Source organism: Argiope bruennichi, chromosome 3 (assembly GCF_947563725.1).
Source record: "Argiope bruennichi chromosome 3, qqArgBrue1.1, whole genome shotgun sequence".
In the NCBI taxonomy this organism is placed as follows: domain Eukaryota; kingdom Metazoa; phylum Arthropoda; class Arachnida; order Araneae; family Araneidae; genus Argiope; species Argiope bruennichi.
This window is the reverse complement of record NC_079153.1, coordinates 47,926,674-47,942,868: the sequence shown is the minus strand read 5'-3', so window position 1 is coordinate 47,942,868 and position 16,195 is coordinate 47,926,674.

Here is a 16,195-nt window from a genome sequence, read left to right as displayed (position 1 = left end):
ATTATGCAAGCAAATATTTCAATTACATCAGGATATCGTATTCAAAGCATGAGCCGTTAGGAAGGAAGGTGCATTGCTGTATCATAGATAATCGTCAAGAAGTTATAATATGACTAGAAATCTGATAAATTATCTCATTTTTTTAATAGAAAGATAATTCTGATTTCGTTTTTTTTTTATCTTCGAAATGCATTATGGAGCGAATTATCCCATGTTTCCCACGTTATATTTTGAATTTCTATCAATGTTAGAAGTAACAATTTGTCACATGTATTTAGAATAAATTATACACACTATAATTTCTGTAGTTAAATTAATTTTGAAAAAAATTATTATTATTTTTGTGACCTATTAAGTGACCTAGAAAAGTTGTTAACCTGTTAAAGTTTACAGGTCTCTCGGTACTTAACAACAGCATTTCGAAGCAAAAAATAATCTAAAAGAGAGCTTATAGTCTACATCCTAAAATTGGTTTTTAATCATTATTTTAAAGGCTCATGAAGGAATTAAATGTGTTTCCTAGTTAATGATGACATCAAGACGTTATCTCGTAAGCTTCATAATCTTTATTATCTTCACTATATATCTCTAATTTGAGCAACATATTGGTATTAAATAGATACATTTCCTAAGTAAAAGTTTTGTTGTTGTGAGGCATGCAGTAATGTAATGGTTTAAATTATAGACGTATTTGCAATATAGACCCACTTCAAAAGTAACGATCATGAAAACATAGGCTGAGCCATTATAAATAATCACCAAAGTCCTATGTCCTCTGATGATTTGATTAAATAATGTATTCAAATAAGCTTGGCGGATATTAACAAGGAGTACAAATCGAAATTGCTGTGTCTCCCCCAAGAAAGATTCCATCCATCCTGTCAAATTTCTAAGGAATGCTTTTTGATGTATGTCTTAAGACAGGAGTTGAGACGATCACCTTTGATATTCATTGTACTATCATAAATAGCTTGTCAGGACAGTTGATAGCAACCTTAATATCCCTAAGTTTTCATTAATCCCAAAAAATTGCAATTTCAGTAGTTAAAGAGCTTAGATGATAAGCACTGGGTAAAAACTGTTGAAGAAACTGCAAGGAACTAGCAAAGATTATTGGCTCCCCTTGTCAATAGTACACGAGTGAAAATATAGTATTTGGAAGATTGAAACCTGGACATGAAAAAAAAAAATTCTTACTTTACAAAATACTGATATGAATTTTTTTAAAAAAAAATTTCTTATTTCTTGCTTCTCAAAAATTATTAGCGAAAGTTTACTAATATATGATTAAAATGCATTGAAATAATGAAATGAATTAAATTATACTATTCTTATGATAAAAAAGCTTTAGCATATCCATATCTTTTTAAGTATTTTAATTCTGCAAAATATCTTAAATGGTTAATGCTATTAAAATCACAATTTGTGATTAAATTAATAATGATCTGATTTTTAAAAATGCAAAATATAAATCATTTCACGTGGTTCTTTATCAAACATGATTAAATGACTTATGTATGCAAAATTCTATGAACATATTTTAATAAAATGTCAAAGGAATATTTTATAGCTTTCATCCGATGGAGTAATTTATATGTGTATAAAGCCTAGTATATTATGTTTTGTTAATGTAATTAATCGGCTACCATTAATAATAATGCACTAGTTACATGGACTGTAAAATATATATTGCACTCTACATTAAATCTAAAAATATTCATATAAATGAAAAACAGGGATATTGGAAAAATATTTTTCAGACTGAAATATTGAAAAAAATATTTTTCTCGTGCTGTGATTGTTAACATAAAATTTTAAAAATTCACGATTCTGATTGATTTTGTAGAATATTAACGCCTATTAGGCTCTCAAATCTAAATAAATAATCTCAATTAACTTGGCTTGAAATGTAATTTTTTCGGGAAATGCTTTTCCTCACTGGTTTCCAAAATAAATAAATAAAATAAAACTAGCCCTATTGTGAAGCTTTCAGTTTTATTATTTCAGAAAATTTCAATGCCGCTTCAAAGAAGTTTTACCAATCAAATCGTTTTATTTCCTCCAGACTGCCATTAATTTACTTAAAATGCTGATTTAAATACTATTTCTAATATAAACGTAGTTTATTAACCTAAAAGAAAAAAAATGGATCTGATAAGATATATAAAATCTTTTGAAACATCTGGTACAAGAGGAAAAATTTACTAATCGTAGAAAGTATAAGAAATTTAAGGATTATATAAGCAATTTATATTTAAAAATGTGAGTGAAGTGAAATTATTTATTCATTCGTTTTGCTACCGATGCAATTTAGAAAATATTTTCATTTGTTTCACTGCCATGACCCTAAAATATTCAACTCTGCTCTTATTACGCGCAAATTAAATATTTAATTGATTTTTCTTAAGCTGTTCAAACACAAGTATAAAAACACCGGCGGAAATGTCACAAATAGCAAAACCGGGATAGTTGGAATCAAATTAAATTTCTTAGATAAGCAGACTCAAATTGGACTTGGAAACAGCTGCTACTGGATTGAATTATAGCTTAATTAAAAATGAATACCCTGCTTTATCCATTAATTCCCAAAATTAATTAAAAGATGACATTTTTGCCATACTAAACTCCTTCTTAAATTGACCATAATTCCATTTCTATTACATTCCTTAGATGGTTGGGTTTTTTTTTTCGAAAACAAGCTACTTTTTCTATTCTTAATTACTGTCACAGAAAAATGAAGTACAATTTGAAACTCTTTTAGAATTCAAGGAATGCTACTTTGAGAGTAGTTTTACACCATGCTCTTAACTTCATAGCAATTCATGCTAATAATTTTGAAATTTTGCTATAAATATTTTATTCTTTTCCTGATGTTTGCAGGTTTAAAATTTTATATAATAGGTAGTCTTGATAACAGTGATTAAATTAAAATTGTTATATTTTACTTATAATTTAAACTTTTAATTTAATTTAATTTTGATTTCAGAAGTATGAAAATATCTGAGAGGGAATATGAAAATAATGTATCCATTGAATTAGAGAATTTTTAAGAACTGTATGCAATAATATAAAAAATGCGTCTTAAGGAAATTTAATTCAATTTATTCAATGCTGATGCAAAATTTGAAATTTGAATAGAACATAATACAAAGTTAAAAGAATTTAGTGAATTATGACTTATTACGGGATCCAAGAAAGCTATTTTCGTAATAACAAAGTTAAAGATTTAATGACTGAAACTTTATATTTATATGAAGGGAAGTAATACTAGTTCAATCTCTGAAATTTACTTTTTTATATTAAAGAATATGAATTCTGATGCCCACGAATTAAGATTAACAGTTCTCCTCAATCTATATAACAAATGTGTTCCCATTCTGAAGAATTTATATTTTATTTTGTAGAATGTTAAAATTGGGTTATTATCCTCAATCAATACTCTATTGACTGGAAGAATATAATTCAGGAGAATAGAAACACGCTCAGAAATTTTTAAATAGTGTTCCTAAAACGTGAAATTTTTCCTTATATTCCTTCATTCGATATAAAGGCTTAAATATTTAAAAATGTTTTACTCATAATGAATCATTCATTTTGTAAAGGTGTAGTGAATAGCTTATAAGCCAGTTAACAGTTACGCTATCCGAGCAATTGCTTTTGTATCGTGGTCATGTTACTGGACTGCGAACCACAAGGTTCCAGGTTCTATCTTCGAGCATCGCAAATTCGCCACATTGGTGACCTCGGACGATGAACCTTCAACATTCGTACAACTGTTGTGGAGCCATATACCAGCAACCAAAATCATCAAACTCACTTGACGCAGCAAAAGCATCAGCAACTACTCACCCACACGCGCTCACCATAACGCTTGGCGTTACTCAAATGATCAAATGGGTACAGGCGCATTAAAATCAACAGGTAATACATCACCACTCAACAGCCATATTGTTCGACTCACTGGAGGGAAAGTATGTAGTGAATAGCTTATAAGTCAGTTAACAGCTACGCTACCCGAGCTATAGCTTTTGTATTGTGGTCATATTACTGGACTGCGAACCATTAGATCCCAGGTTCTATCCTCGCTACTAACAATTCTCTAGAAATGAATGTATGAATTGAAAAGAGCATTACTTTCCATTTGATTCTATAATCCAACTATCACTTGCATTAACTTCCTTTAATGTTCTTTTGTAGCTTAAATGATTGTCCTAAAAAATAAAGACTATATCTTACTAATTTATAGAAGTGTATACTTTTAGGAAATTCTAAACCTTACTCAAAATCTAAACCCTAAGCCATGTTTTTATATAATTTATTAGAATATTTTTATTATGACGTTTTTCTAATTAAAGTTTCTGATTGATCCTTTTTATTTTTCAAACTTCTTTATTTTGCTGTAACCTATTTCAAAAATTATATTAAATCAGGTTGATGATTTTACTAGCTACTGATTACTTCAACAGCATTTGCAATTTAAAGGACTACAGAGAAAGATATGGACAAAATAATAACACTCAAAATAATTAAAAAAAACAATGAAATAAAAACAAAAACAGTAACAACAAAAATATCAAATAAAATGGTAAACTGAAGTAACAGGGGTATTGAGCTTAAAAAAAGAAACATTAAAAAGCAAAAACGCATGCAAGGCGGATGCGCGAAGTGCTGCAATTCAAGGAATGTAGTGGAAATAAACAGTAAATCAAAATATTAAATTAATTAGAATTTAAAAGTTCTATAATTTCAAATGTGATCCGCTTTAATTTCATTCTCTGGTGAACAACTAATGCTCTTTTTTGCAACTTTAAGATTTTGTCAATTCATATTTAACATTTTCTTCTAATATTAAGCATTCTAACGAGAGTTAATCAACCATTTGCCGTTATACTGTAAGGGAAGAAATAATGGTTCTTATAAAAGAACGTATCGTTTTATCGTCTTCTTAGTGACTTTCATGAAGTCAAAGATGAAGAAAAATACACGATGTCCTAGAGAAGGAAGAAAATATCGAAATCGAAAGTAGAAGAAAAATAAAGGTGTTATTAATGGCAATGAAAGTGATGAAGATCTGGGGAATCATAAGGGAATTATCTGTGTCATTTTTTTCATACCCACTCGATTCTTTCTTGCCAGAGGGAAAAAATCTTGAGACTAATTTCTTGAAATATATCAAGTAAAGATGAGCTCTTGTATGTGTTGGGTCTGAATATCGATTTGGGATTGGGTTTTAATAAGCTTATATCTTAAACTATTTCAATGATCATATAAAAAGTTTATGCGAGGGTAAACATTTGAAATATTCAGTAAAATTTTAAACTAATTTGTGACTACTTTTTAAAGGGAATAAAAAGTTTGAGGATAGAAGAGAATGCTATTTTTATCATTTCTGAATAAATCACTGTTTCATTTTACGGTTCGCTATCAATAATTTTAGAGACAATTTTAATTTTGAGACTTCAATTAATTATTCTACATAAGCTAAGAAGTATAAATATATTTTCAATAATCAGAATTGTTTTCGCTTAATTATTTAAAAAAGAATAGAAATGCAATTTTTTCTGTTTGAAAAATTACCAGTCATTTACAAATAATGGTTTTAATTAATTTTTTTTTTATTTCACTCCGCTTTTCCTCTATTATATTACCTGGGCATTCATTATTAAGGACTTTTCTGATTTTTTTTTGTTTCCCTTTACTAACCTCTTTCACATCAACTGGGCATCTTTAGAATGCTAGTGAAGATAATTTTACCTCAACCTGTAAAAAAACATTTAATCAAACATCTAATTTTCGAAATATATAAAGTTTAGAAAGCCCCTATTAATTTTTTAAAGTTTAAAAGCATCTTCCTGTATAAAATTAAGAAAACATAAAATTTAATTTAAAACGAAATTTTTTCTATTTTAAATGAAATGGTAAAATTTTGCATTCATGGTACTCGGATTGAAGTGCAGCTTCTACATTTCATAATTTATTATATAATTTTCACATTACTTAATTAACAGTTTATTTTTTGATGCACATTAAAATATTTCTTACAACAATGAATTTATTAATAGCGAATTTAATTTATAAAGTAGAAATTCACCATTACTTTGAATTACTTTACTGAATATTTTATTTCCATTCTCTGGAAATGATAGAAGATCAAATGGAGAATTATTTATAAAATTAAAAGCATCTTCTTTCAATTATAATAAAAATGTATTAGTATCGCCAAATAAAAATAATAAATATAATTAAATGTTCAGAAAATCTAATGAAAAAATTTAAGTTGTAATGATATAAATAATTACTTACGAAATAAAAGCAACATTATATTCTATGAATTAAATGTGATTGCATGATATCGAAACTGTTGATGTCATGCAATCATATTTAATTGAAGGCCATTAAAGTTCAGTTTTATTAATCTCAACATTTTCAATGACAATTAAATGGTTGGTTGAAATAAAAATCACAGGTTTTTGAGAAAATGTTTCGTTTTGATCATTTTTGTGGAATGATAGACAAAAATTAAATTTGATAGTTTTTCCGATCTTCGTATGTTGCTATGTTTTGACACTTTGGATAGACAATTTCTAGAGACATAATTTCATCTGATCGAGTACAAATCTTTGATGTCCTTTCTTAAAACCCAATAAATTTGCTTGAAGTGAAAGTTGTTAAGTGTAAAATAATTACTCTAAATGTATCATTTTATATCTAGGGTCGAAAATAGTTTTTCAGATTTTATTTTGCCTAAGATTTATTTCTTCTTTTATGAAATTTTATTAACATATATATATATATAATGTTCATCTTATAATAATTATAAAATAGTTTTTCAAATTTCAGTTTATTTAAATACATCGTCTTGAATTTGGGAAGAGTAATGTATTATAATTGAATACATTGTTTTCCAAATTTATTTGCAAATGTTTTTCAAAAGGATATATCATACACTGTTTGGATTATGTTTATTTTTGAAATGCATCGAAATTATTTTTCTTGCGAATATTTTCAAAGAAAAAAAAATGTTTATTTGTTTATTGTAGTCTATTTTTTTCCAAAAATTTCGATAATTTGTGTGTGTGAAATTGCTCAACAAATTAATTTCCCTTTTAGACATTGAAAGGCTTAATTTGTAGAATATTATCTGTAGAATTTACTCTTAGAATAAATCAGAGGAATAGGATAACTTAAAAGAAGTAAACAATATAAATTAAGCTCGCAAATATTATAAAATTGGTTAAAAATTAAACATGAAATCATAAATGATGCAAGGATTTTGTATGAACTCTGCTGAAACTCCTTTTAACTGCTACATAAGAAATTTATGAGATTATTGAGAACGACTCTAACTATTTTAACGACTACAGCTTTGCAGTTATTAAGCTTCGATATTTCGAAGGTCCATAGTTTTAATTTCCATTGCATTTTAGACCATAATGCAAATTGACTTACTCCTTCATAAAATAATCCTAACAGCATCACTATCGAAAATTTAATTAAAAAATCCATTCATTTAAATGTATTTGTACCAGAATTTTATACTAATTTTTTTGAATTTTATACTGAATTTTTTGAAGTTTTCGTTTCTTCCTTTAAAAAATTGATTGCGGGAAAAAAATAGATAGTGATTTGGGGTTTTGAATATTCCCGCAATTTCATTGGAGCTATTAGCTTCCTGTGCTAGAAACGATCGTGGAAGGTCTTATTGTTACGGTAGCTAAAAGAATTATTAAATTACTAAAATTATTAAAAAGAGAAAAAATAATTATTGGTATTATGTAACTGAACCTAAAGCAGAATCCTGAAGATTTCCATCCAAATAAAATTGTATAATACACTCAAGTGCTACAATATTGTCTGAAGAAAGTATGATGGCTTCATATATGATTAAAGATAGAGCAATAACCATGCTATCCAACAAGCATTTAGCACAGAGAATATTACATAAAACCCCATTTGATGTTTGATTATCATTATTGCAAAGAAAATGGGAATACATTGGACCAAATGATAGCTGTATTGGACGAAATGATGACTTGATGTAGTGGCAATGAACTCATTTATTGAGTTTGTACTAGTATTAAAAAGAAATCTATGAAAAATATGAAGGAGATTATTTATTCAAAATTTAAGAGTAATCTTAGTAAAATTGCTAATAATTGAATCAACTCATGAAATGATTAAATATCTGACAGAACAGTAGATTAATCTAGAAAAATGCAGAAGGCCGTGTAAAAAAGGCGATGAAATGCAACCTTCTGCTAAATGAAGTCGATGCGTTGCATGTCCTAGAATTCTTGATAAAGAATGTGGTAAATACAAACAATTTGCTTGCAACTGTCATACCAATTCTAAAACAACTATATGATATGAGAGCTATAATCAAAATGACTAATTAAATTAAATAGATCATTTTGCATTCGATTTAATAATCCTGATGCAAATTCATCATTATGTTATTTTTTTTTTTTTTTGCATTTTTTATTTTTTTTATGGCTGCAATTACGAATTTTTGAAGCTATGTTATGGGTTTGATTTGATATGAGAAGTAAAATTCTTGTATTGTAAAGAAGATGTCATTAAATGATCTCACATGATCTTCCTTGTTTGAAATTTCCACATGCTGATCCGATGGTCAATTATCAAACTAAATATTGTAAATAAATAGAGAGTGTTTGGTCAGGAAAAATGCTCTTACATAATATATAAAATTAACATAATATATCTATTTTCTGCATAGATATCTAATAAAATATATTTTCTGTTGTTTATGGATCATGGAATTAATCATGATAGTACAGAAAATGTATGTTTTATTCATTAATGGTAATAAAGAGAGTAATTATAATAAAATTCAACTCAATAAGAAAATAAATCTTGCGCATCTAAATAAATCTTCACATTGTTATTAAAAATGATTTATCAATTGATAATAATAATATTTAAACGTATTCCCTTTAATATAATCTTTTTTTATCAAAAATATAAATAATTCAATTATTCGATTTAATAATTCTGATGCGTATTCATCATCACGTTATTTCTGAAGTTTTTTGCATTTCTATTTTTTTGGCTGCAATTACGAATTTTTGAAGCTATGTTATGGGTTTTATTTGATACGATAAGTAAAATTCTTGTATTGTAAAGAAGATGTCATTAAATGATCTCACATGATCTTCCTTGTTTGAAATTTCCACATGGTGATCCGATGGTCAATTATCAAACTAAATATTGTAAATAAATAGAGAGTGTTTGGTCAGGAAAAATGCTCTTACATAATATATAAAATTAACATAATATATATATTTTCTTGCAATATTATGAGTATAGCCATTCAATATTTTGTAAAGATTAATACCCTATGCACTTTTTTTCAGATACTTTATATGTATCTGAAAAAAAAAAAAAACATTGAATATAAATGAAGTTGATTTCTACTAGTTTTTTTATGATGCTCGAAACAAATATTCGCATGTTAAGCAACGCAATTTTGACCTTGGAAAGTTGAAGAGGTGCGCGACTAGAGGCATTATGTTCCATCAGTTAAAGTATTAGCATTTCAGTCAGCCCCGTGCATTTTTTTCTGATTAGAAGAACATATTTTTTTACTGTGATTTATTTAAGAAGACTGATAATCCGATTATTGATTTTCAGTTACAGATCAGAGTCACCTAAAATTATTTTTATTTTTCTCCTGATACATTCTTAAATTGTAAAAATTGTTGTTTATCCACGGAAAATTTTTACGCAAAAAAAAAAAGAGTTACAAAAGTTTACAGCTGTGTGGGTGGTCTTCTGTTGAAATTCAGTTCAGTGAAAAAAGACATTTTTCTATGATGTGATGTTCTGATTTTTAATTCAATTAAATATCATGCAGGTACAAATGTTAATCCAATGGTTCTTTTGTCGAAAAGAATGATTCCATGTATAATGCCAAATCACAATATATATATATATATATATATATTTGCCCGTTATAAATGGAGGCGTCTGTAAAGTTTTTTCAAATAATATTATGTTTATTCTTCTTGCATCTTCCTTGTTCAAGAATACGTAAAATTTGCCCTTTAGATAAATTCTATAACGTAAAAAGAAATAATTTAATTTTTAATGTTAACTATAATGCGTGATAAGCAGTACTTATCTTGCGTAATAGTTAATTGATTGGACTACCATTAGTTAGATGCATTTTTCTTGTTGATATTTCCCTCCTAATTATACGATTGCTCTTTTACCTAACAATAGAATATTTTTTTCCACTTACAGCATATTTTTTTTTCTATTTTTTACCATTTATACTAGTTAATTGATCCGAATTTGTGATACTCTTTTTCATTTAAGAGGTTGAAGATTGATTGCAGTAATTTTTGAAATAAAGGAAAATGCTCTCTTGAAAAAGAGTATAATTCGAAGTGAAAAATATTAAATGTATTTTTCTAAAACATTTCTTAAATTTATACCGCTGGCAACATTATTCTTAAAGTAGCAAATAGTTGAGATCATGTTTTGTACTGGGGCCTCAGTTATCTATTTGTACTATAAAAAAAACACAAATGAAACATTAAGAAATATTGAAACAAAACGAAACGTTTAATTTCAAATTGATTTCCTATTTAATATCTTTATCAAACTTTAAAAATCAAGCTACATTTTTCATGTTATAGTTTTCAAGATACCAAAATTGCCAAAATTTGGAATAAAATGAGTTCATAAGAATAACTAAAATAAAATCAAGTTTAAATAATATAATTTTTTTAATTAATGTACACTATTAAATCATTTAGTATTGCTAGAATGAGTATTTTTAAATCATATTTTTTTGGAGCTCCAAAACTCAAAAAACGGGCAAAACTGCTTTTCAAAATTATAATAAAATGAATGGGCATTTCAATTTTATCCTCGATTTATATATTTTTATTTATTCTATGTATTTGATTTGATTTGCTTCAGATTTCATATATCCTGATGGTTAGCAAGTCATGAATAACTCTAATTAACAAACATGGATGTTAACGAGTTAAGTCATGTCTAGCAAGCGCAGTACAGCAGAACATTTAAGAAATACCGCAACTAAAACAAAATTAATTAAACAAAAAAAAACAAAATTAGTAGTGACATGTGATTTAGTGTAGTGCGTGATGAGCAGTTAATACTCAGAACTGTCGCATATGGGGTACTGGGGTACTGCAAGTCCTAATTATGTGCATGGGCAGTCTCTACTTCCTGATTACATTAATGTATGGCGTGGTTTTACTGCTGATTTCATTCTTGGTCCCTTTTTTTTTTTAAAGAGAACAAGCCTCATCGCCCTCAAAGGTGTTCCGTTACGGGTGCCCGTTACCGCGACCTTCTTCAGCAGCCAGTCATTCTTGCAAGAGCGAGAATGTTTAGGGACTACTGTCTTCATGCAAGATGGTGCACCACCTCACATTGCTCAACCAGTGACGGCATTGCTTCGTGCCTATGTTGAAGATCAACGGGTAATTTCAAGACGTTTTACAACTGCTAGGTCTCCGCGTTTTCCGGGCTTGAATCCCTGTAATTTCTGGTTGTGGGGATTCCTAAAAGATCGTATCTATGGAGGAAGTATACGGACTCTTCATAAATTGAAAGCAACGTCATATTGCTGCAATGTATCGAGAAACCCTTCGTGTCACTGTTGAACACGCCATAACATGCTTTGAACACGTGCATGGTTTAAATGGAATGCACATTGAACGCATATTGTAATTAAATAAAGTTTCTAAGTTCCAAATTGTGTTTTTTGTTTTTCATGCGCCGTCTTCTCACCTGGTGGTTGAAATTGGAACTAATTTTTTTTATTGCAGATTTCTGTTCCCCATGATCCATACAACCTAAGTATCAAGTTTCTTCGACATCCTTCCTCTAGAGAGGACATTACGTGGGTCTAAACAGGGTAACTTTAATTATAATCACCCTGTGTATATTTCAAATCAGTAAAATTGCTTTCCTATATTGTTTGTTTTATCAATGAACAAAGATACTTGCACATATTCTTAATGGATATCAGATCGGTTAGCACCGAAAATGGTAGGAAGCTTGGGGACAGCTTTGGTAGAATCCATGACGATTTTAGAAAATATGATATTCATGGCAGAATCTCTATTAGGGGTAAATCTGGAGAACATTCTAGAAAATTCCACACTCAGTTAAATTACTATAAAATGCAGAGAATTCACGCAATCAAACGACTTCTTCTTTCGAGAACCAGTCAAGACGCGAACTAAATAGCTGCACACTTTGACAGTGCAATTCCGAAATTGCAATTTTCTACCGTTTGTATTGTGGGTCTCTACAAGTGATGCTCATGTTCTTTCGACAGCGCGTTCGATACTTATGCTTAATATTTTACTGTGGAATAAGGCGTCATTTTTCATTTTCCAATTCGTGGGAGTTTCTCTATCCACCCAGAGATTTCAGTAACAATATACAGAATACTCCAAAAACTGGAACAAGCATTTATTTTCTTAAATATGATACATATGCATTAACACCCAGTAGCAAAGTATCATTAAATTATGTGGTTAAATGTTTCTGTACACTTTGGATTCTGTGGAGGGAGGTTGGTAATAAAAAGTTTTAAAAAATAAAGTTTTATATGGTTCTTATAGAGCAAAATAGTCTTAATCACAAAATCTTAAATTACATGTTATTTTTTCATGAAAGTTGATATGATCAATATAGGAACTATCTTTTTTGTGTTGACCACCCGAATTACTCAGACCAATAGTGATAATCAAATGACATGAAACACAACCGGTAGTGAAAAAATTAAAAATTTTACCAAGTCTTTCAGGTGAAATCAAAGATCAGATCATATACATACTCCATCAATTCAGTGTTAAAGATTATTATTTTTTTCTTGTGTTTATATGTGTAGAATTTAAAGTTTCAATTCAATTTTGAACACTTAATTTAATTAAATTTAAAAATTCAATTGATTTAAAAAATGAATTTATAGTCAGAAGATTTCTCAAGAAATCTCTTAACCATAAAATCTTGATATTTGAGTTTTGCGAGATCATCGTTACAATGTATACTATCCAAGAAATAATTTTTAAAAATTCTTGCTGAAAATGATAAATTGATAATTATATACAATTATTTGTAATTTATACAATATACACAATTATTATAATAATATTTGTAATATAGAATTATTAGTAATTTAGCTTCTCTAGAAGAACATCTTAATTGAACTCATTGCAATGCCGATATACTTCTGAATGCTAATGATTATAAATTTTTGACTTTAAATTTTTAAATGAGTTTCCAAATATCAGAGTCCTGACGAGTCAATTTTGGACGAAAGTCCAACCCTTCACAAATCCCTGCCTGAGGGTGACATTTGAAAAAGTCTTCAGGCCGGATTCATCATTTCTTTCTTCTTTCTGATCCTTTTTTGTATTTAATTTTTTTTTCTGATTTGGTTAAGTTCATTTATGTTTTGATTGCAGCAGCATTAGCTCTCTCTAAATGCAATCTATCTTTTATTAGTTTGGTTCAGGAAATACTTATTTTTAATAGAATTTCATAATGATTGCTTGTTTGATTCATAGTTTCTTTTTGCCAAATATGCTTGACTTTAAAATTTTTAAACAAAAATTTTCTACATTTTGCGCATGCGCAGTTGAAAATTATTTAATAAGAATATTTATACTTTAATAACACATGGACTCTTACCAGATAAGTTTCATATTATTTTGGGTGTAAACTGTATTTCATTCCACTTCATAGGAAAGAAATTTTCCATATAAATAATAATTACTACTTAAAATTGTATCATTACTACTTAAATCCTTACTTAAAAAAAATGGAAAATGAAAAGCAAAGGTAACGAAAATGAAGAGCAAATTCTTTTTATTTATAAAAGTTATTTATTTTATTTATAACAGTTAAATGTTTTATTTATAATGATTAATTATTATAAAGTAAATAGTTAATGGCTAAAGCATTGTAACATCATTTAAAATTTCAGACAGTCCTGTTTATCTGCATTGTTCGACAGATAAATATTTATTAACAGCATTAATAAATATTTAAATACGTATAAGTACAAATATAATTATAATATATTTATTTTTCAGTGTCTAGAAGTTCATCACGGGACTTTCTTTACAATGAAATATTGCTTTGAAAAACTATTTATTTTAATAGAAATTAATTATAAATTTACAAATCCTTCATATAAATGTACTTTTTTCTTATAATATAATATATTCTCCGAATAATAATTTCGATTCGTTCTTTTATCGAATACTTTCCCTAGAGTCGTTTTCCAAAACTTTTTATTTTATTTTCGAATTATCTTTTCAAATGTTCTAAAAATTGTTAAAAAGAAAAATTTTACCAACTCCAGTGCATTTTGAATATTTTATTATATATCATTATTAATCCTTAACAATATTGAAATATTCAATAAAATAAATTTGCCATTAGAATGTTTTATTAATCTATTCATGTATCAGATAAATTCTTACGTCTTATTTTTTCATAGTATATTTGTTTCAATATTTATAAATAAATACTTTATGGAACATAGATTTTGTGATAACAGATGGAAAAGAATGCAGAAGACAGATACATAACATATATTATTTGACTTTTTTTCTATTTTTATTATTACATATTAAAAAGAGTGATTTTTTTATTGGTTTTAATATTAAAAATCAAATTTATACCACTTGTTTAATAATCATAAGTAATGACATAGATAAATATTTGCAATTACTTATCCTATAAAAATCTTTAAAAAATAAATGCATAAAAAACAATTATCTGTTGATGTTTCTCATAAATCATAATAGAATTGCCTAAAATATCTCTTTATTTTATAATAGAATTGCAAATATAGCTGAAGGGCAAAAAAATTTGCTGCTGGCATTAGAGACATATCTTTCAGTAGTAAACATCTTAACTCCGAAAAGATTTCGAAAGTAAATAAAGTTGGTAATACAGCTTCTACAGCATTTGAAGCATCAAACAGCTTTATACAACAGTCCATCTCTATTCTACTATACTATCAAATATATTTTTAAGAAAATCAACGACACGTAACTTTAAAGTTAAATTTAATTTTCTATGTCTGGCATTCCATTGAAATATTTCTGTGTTTAAACATGCCTCTTTTCAAAGCTCGAATTTTATTTTTGTCGTCTGTTTTTCCCTTTAAAATTTTATTCGAAATCTTTTCAAAAGACGTATATATTTATTACTGACATATTTAAAAAAAAATCTTAATTCTATTTTAGACTGTTTTATAAATACTGCTTCCTACTTTTTCAATACTTTTACTTCATATATTTAATATTTCTAAATCACTCATGCGTCTAGGAAAATTCGTGCCATCGAAGTTCTGAAATTTTCAGATTTGTTATTTGTTGGTGAATGTTATTTATTTAATACTAGCCGCCTTTGGCGACCAGCCGGTTCGCCAATCTTAATGTTCGGTAAAATGTTAATAATTAAATATTTAATACAATTTCTACTTTAATAGCTTCTTCATCAAAATATTTTAAAACTTCAAATTTTGATTGTCATATAATTCATTCATAATATTATAAAGGCCTTCAGTCATAACGTGATATGTATCTCTAATTTTCTGTTACCCCTTGTAGAATTTATGCTTTAAATTAAAGTGTAAAGGATTAATCTGCAATTAATATAATAATATTTTTTACTGAAACAAAGCATTTTTTTTTATAATCTGATTACTTAAAATAGAGTCACTCAGCGTTTAAACTTTATGGTCATTAAAGAATATCTTTTTTAATTTATGTAATATTTCAAGAGTTTGTCAACAAAATTTTCTTAGATTCATTATGAGCAGATCGATTAATTAACAATGTTTAAATTTAAATGCATCAAACACTAAGAAAATAAAACGAATCGTTTAAAATAAACGGTTGAAAACAGGTTTTAAAAAAACTACTTAAAAAACGATGTACTTAAAACTATAAGCATATACAAAAAATATATAACTAACATAAATACAATTTACTTACAAAAGCATGCGATTAACTCAAAAATAATTTAAATCATCCATTGATAACGGTTGTCATGGCAACAATCAGAACAGAATGCGCATGCGTGAATTTTCTTCCCCAGTTACGTAACGCAAATACGTGTTTTTTCTACGCCAGTTGAATATGCGGATTAGAAATTTTTAATTTCCTTT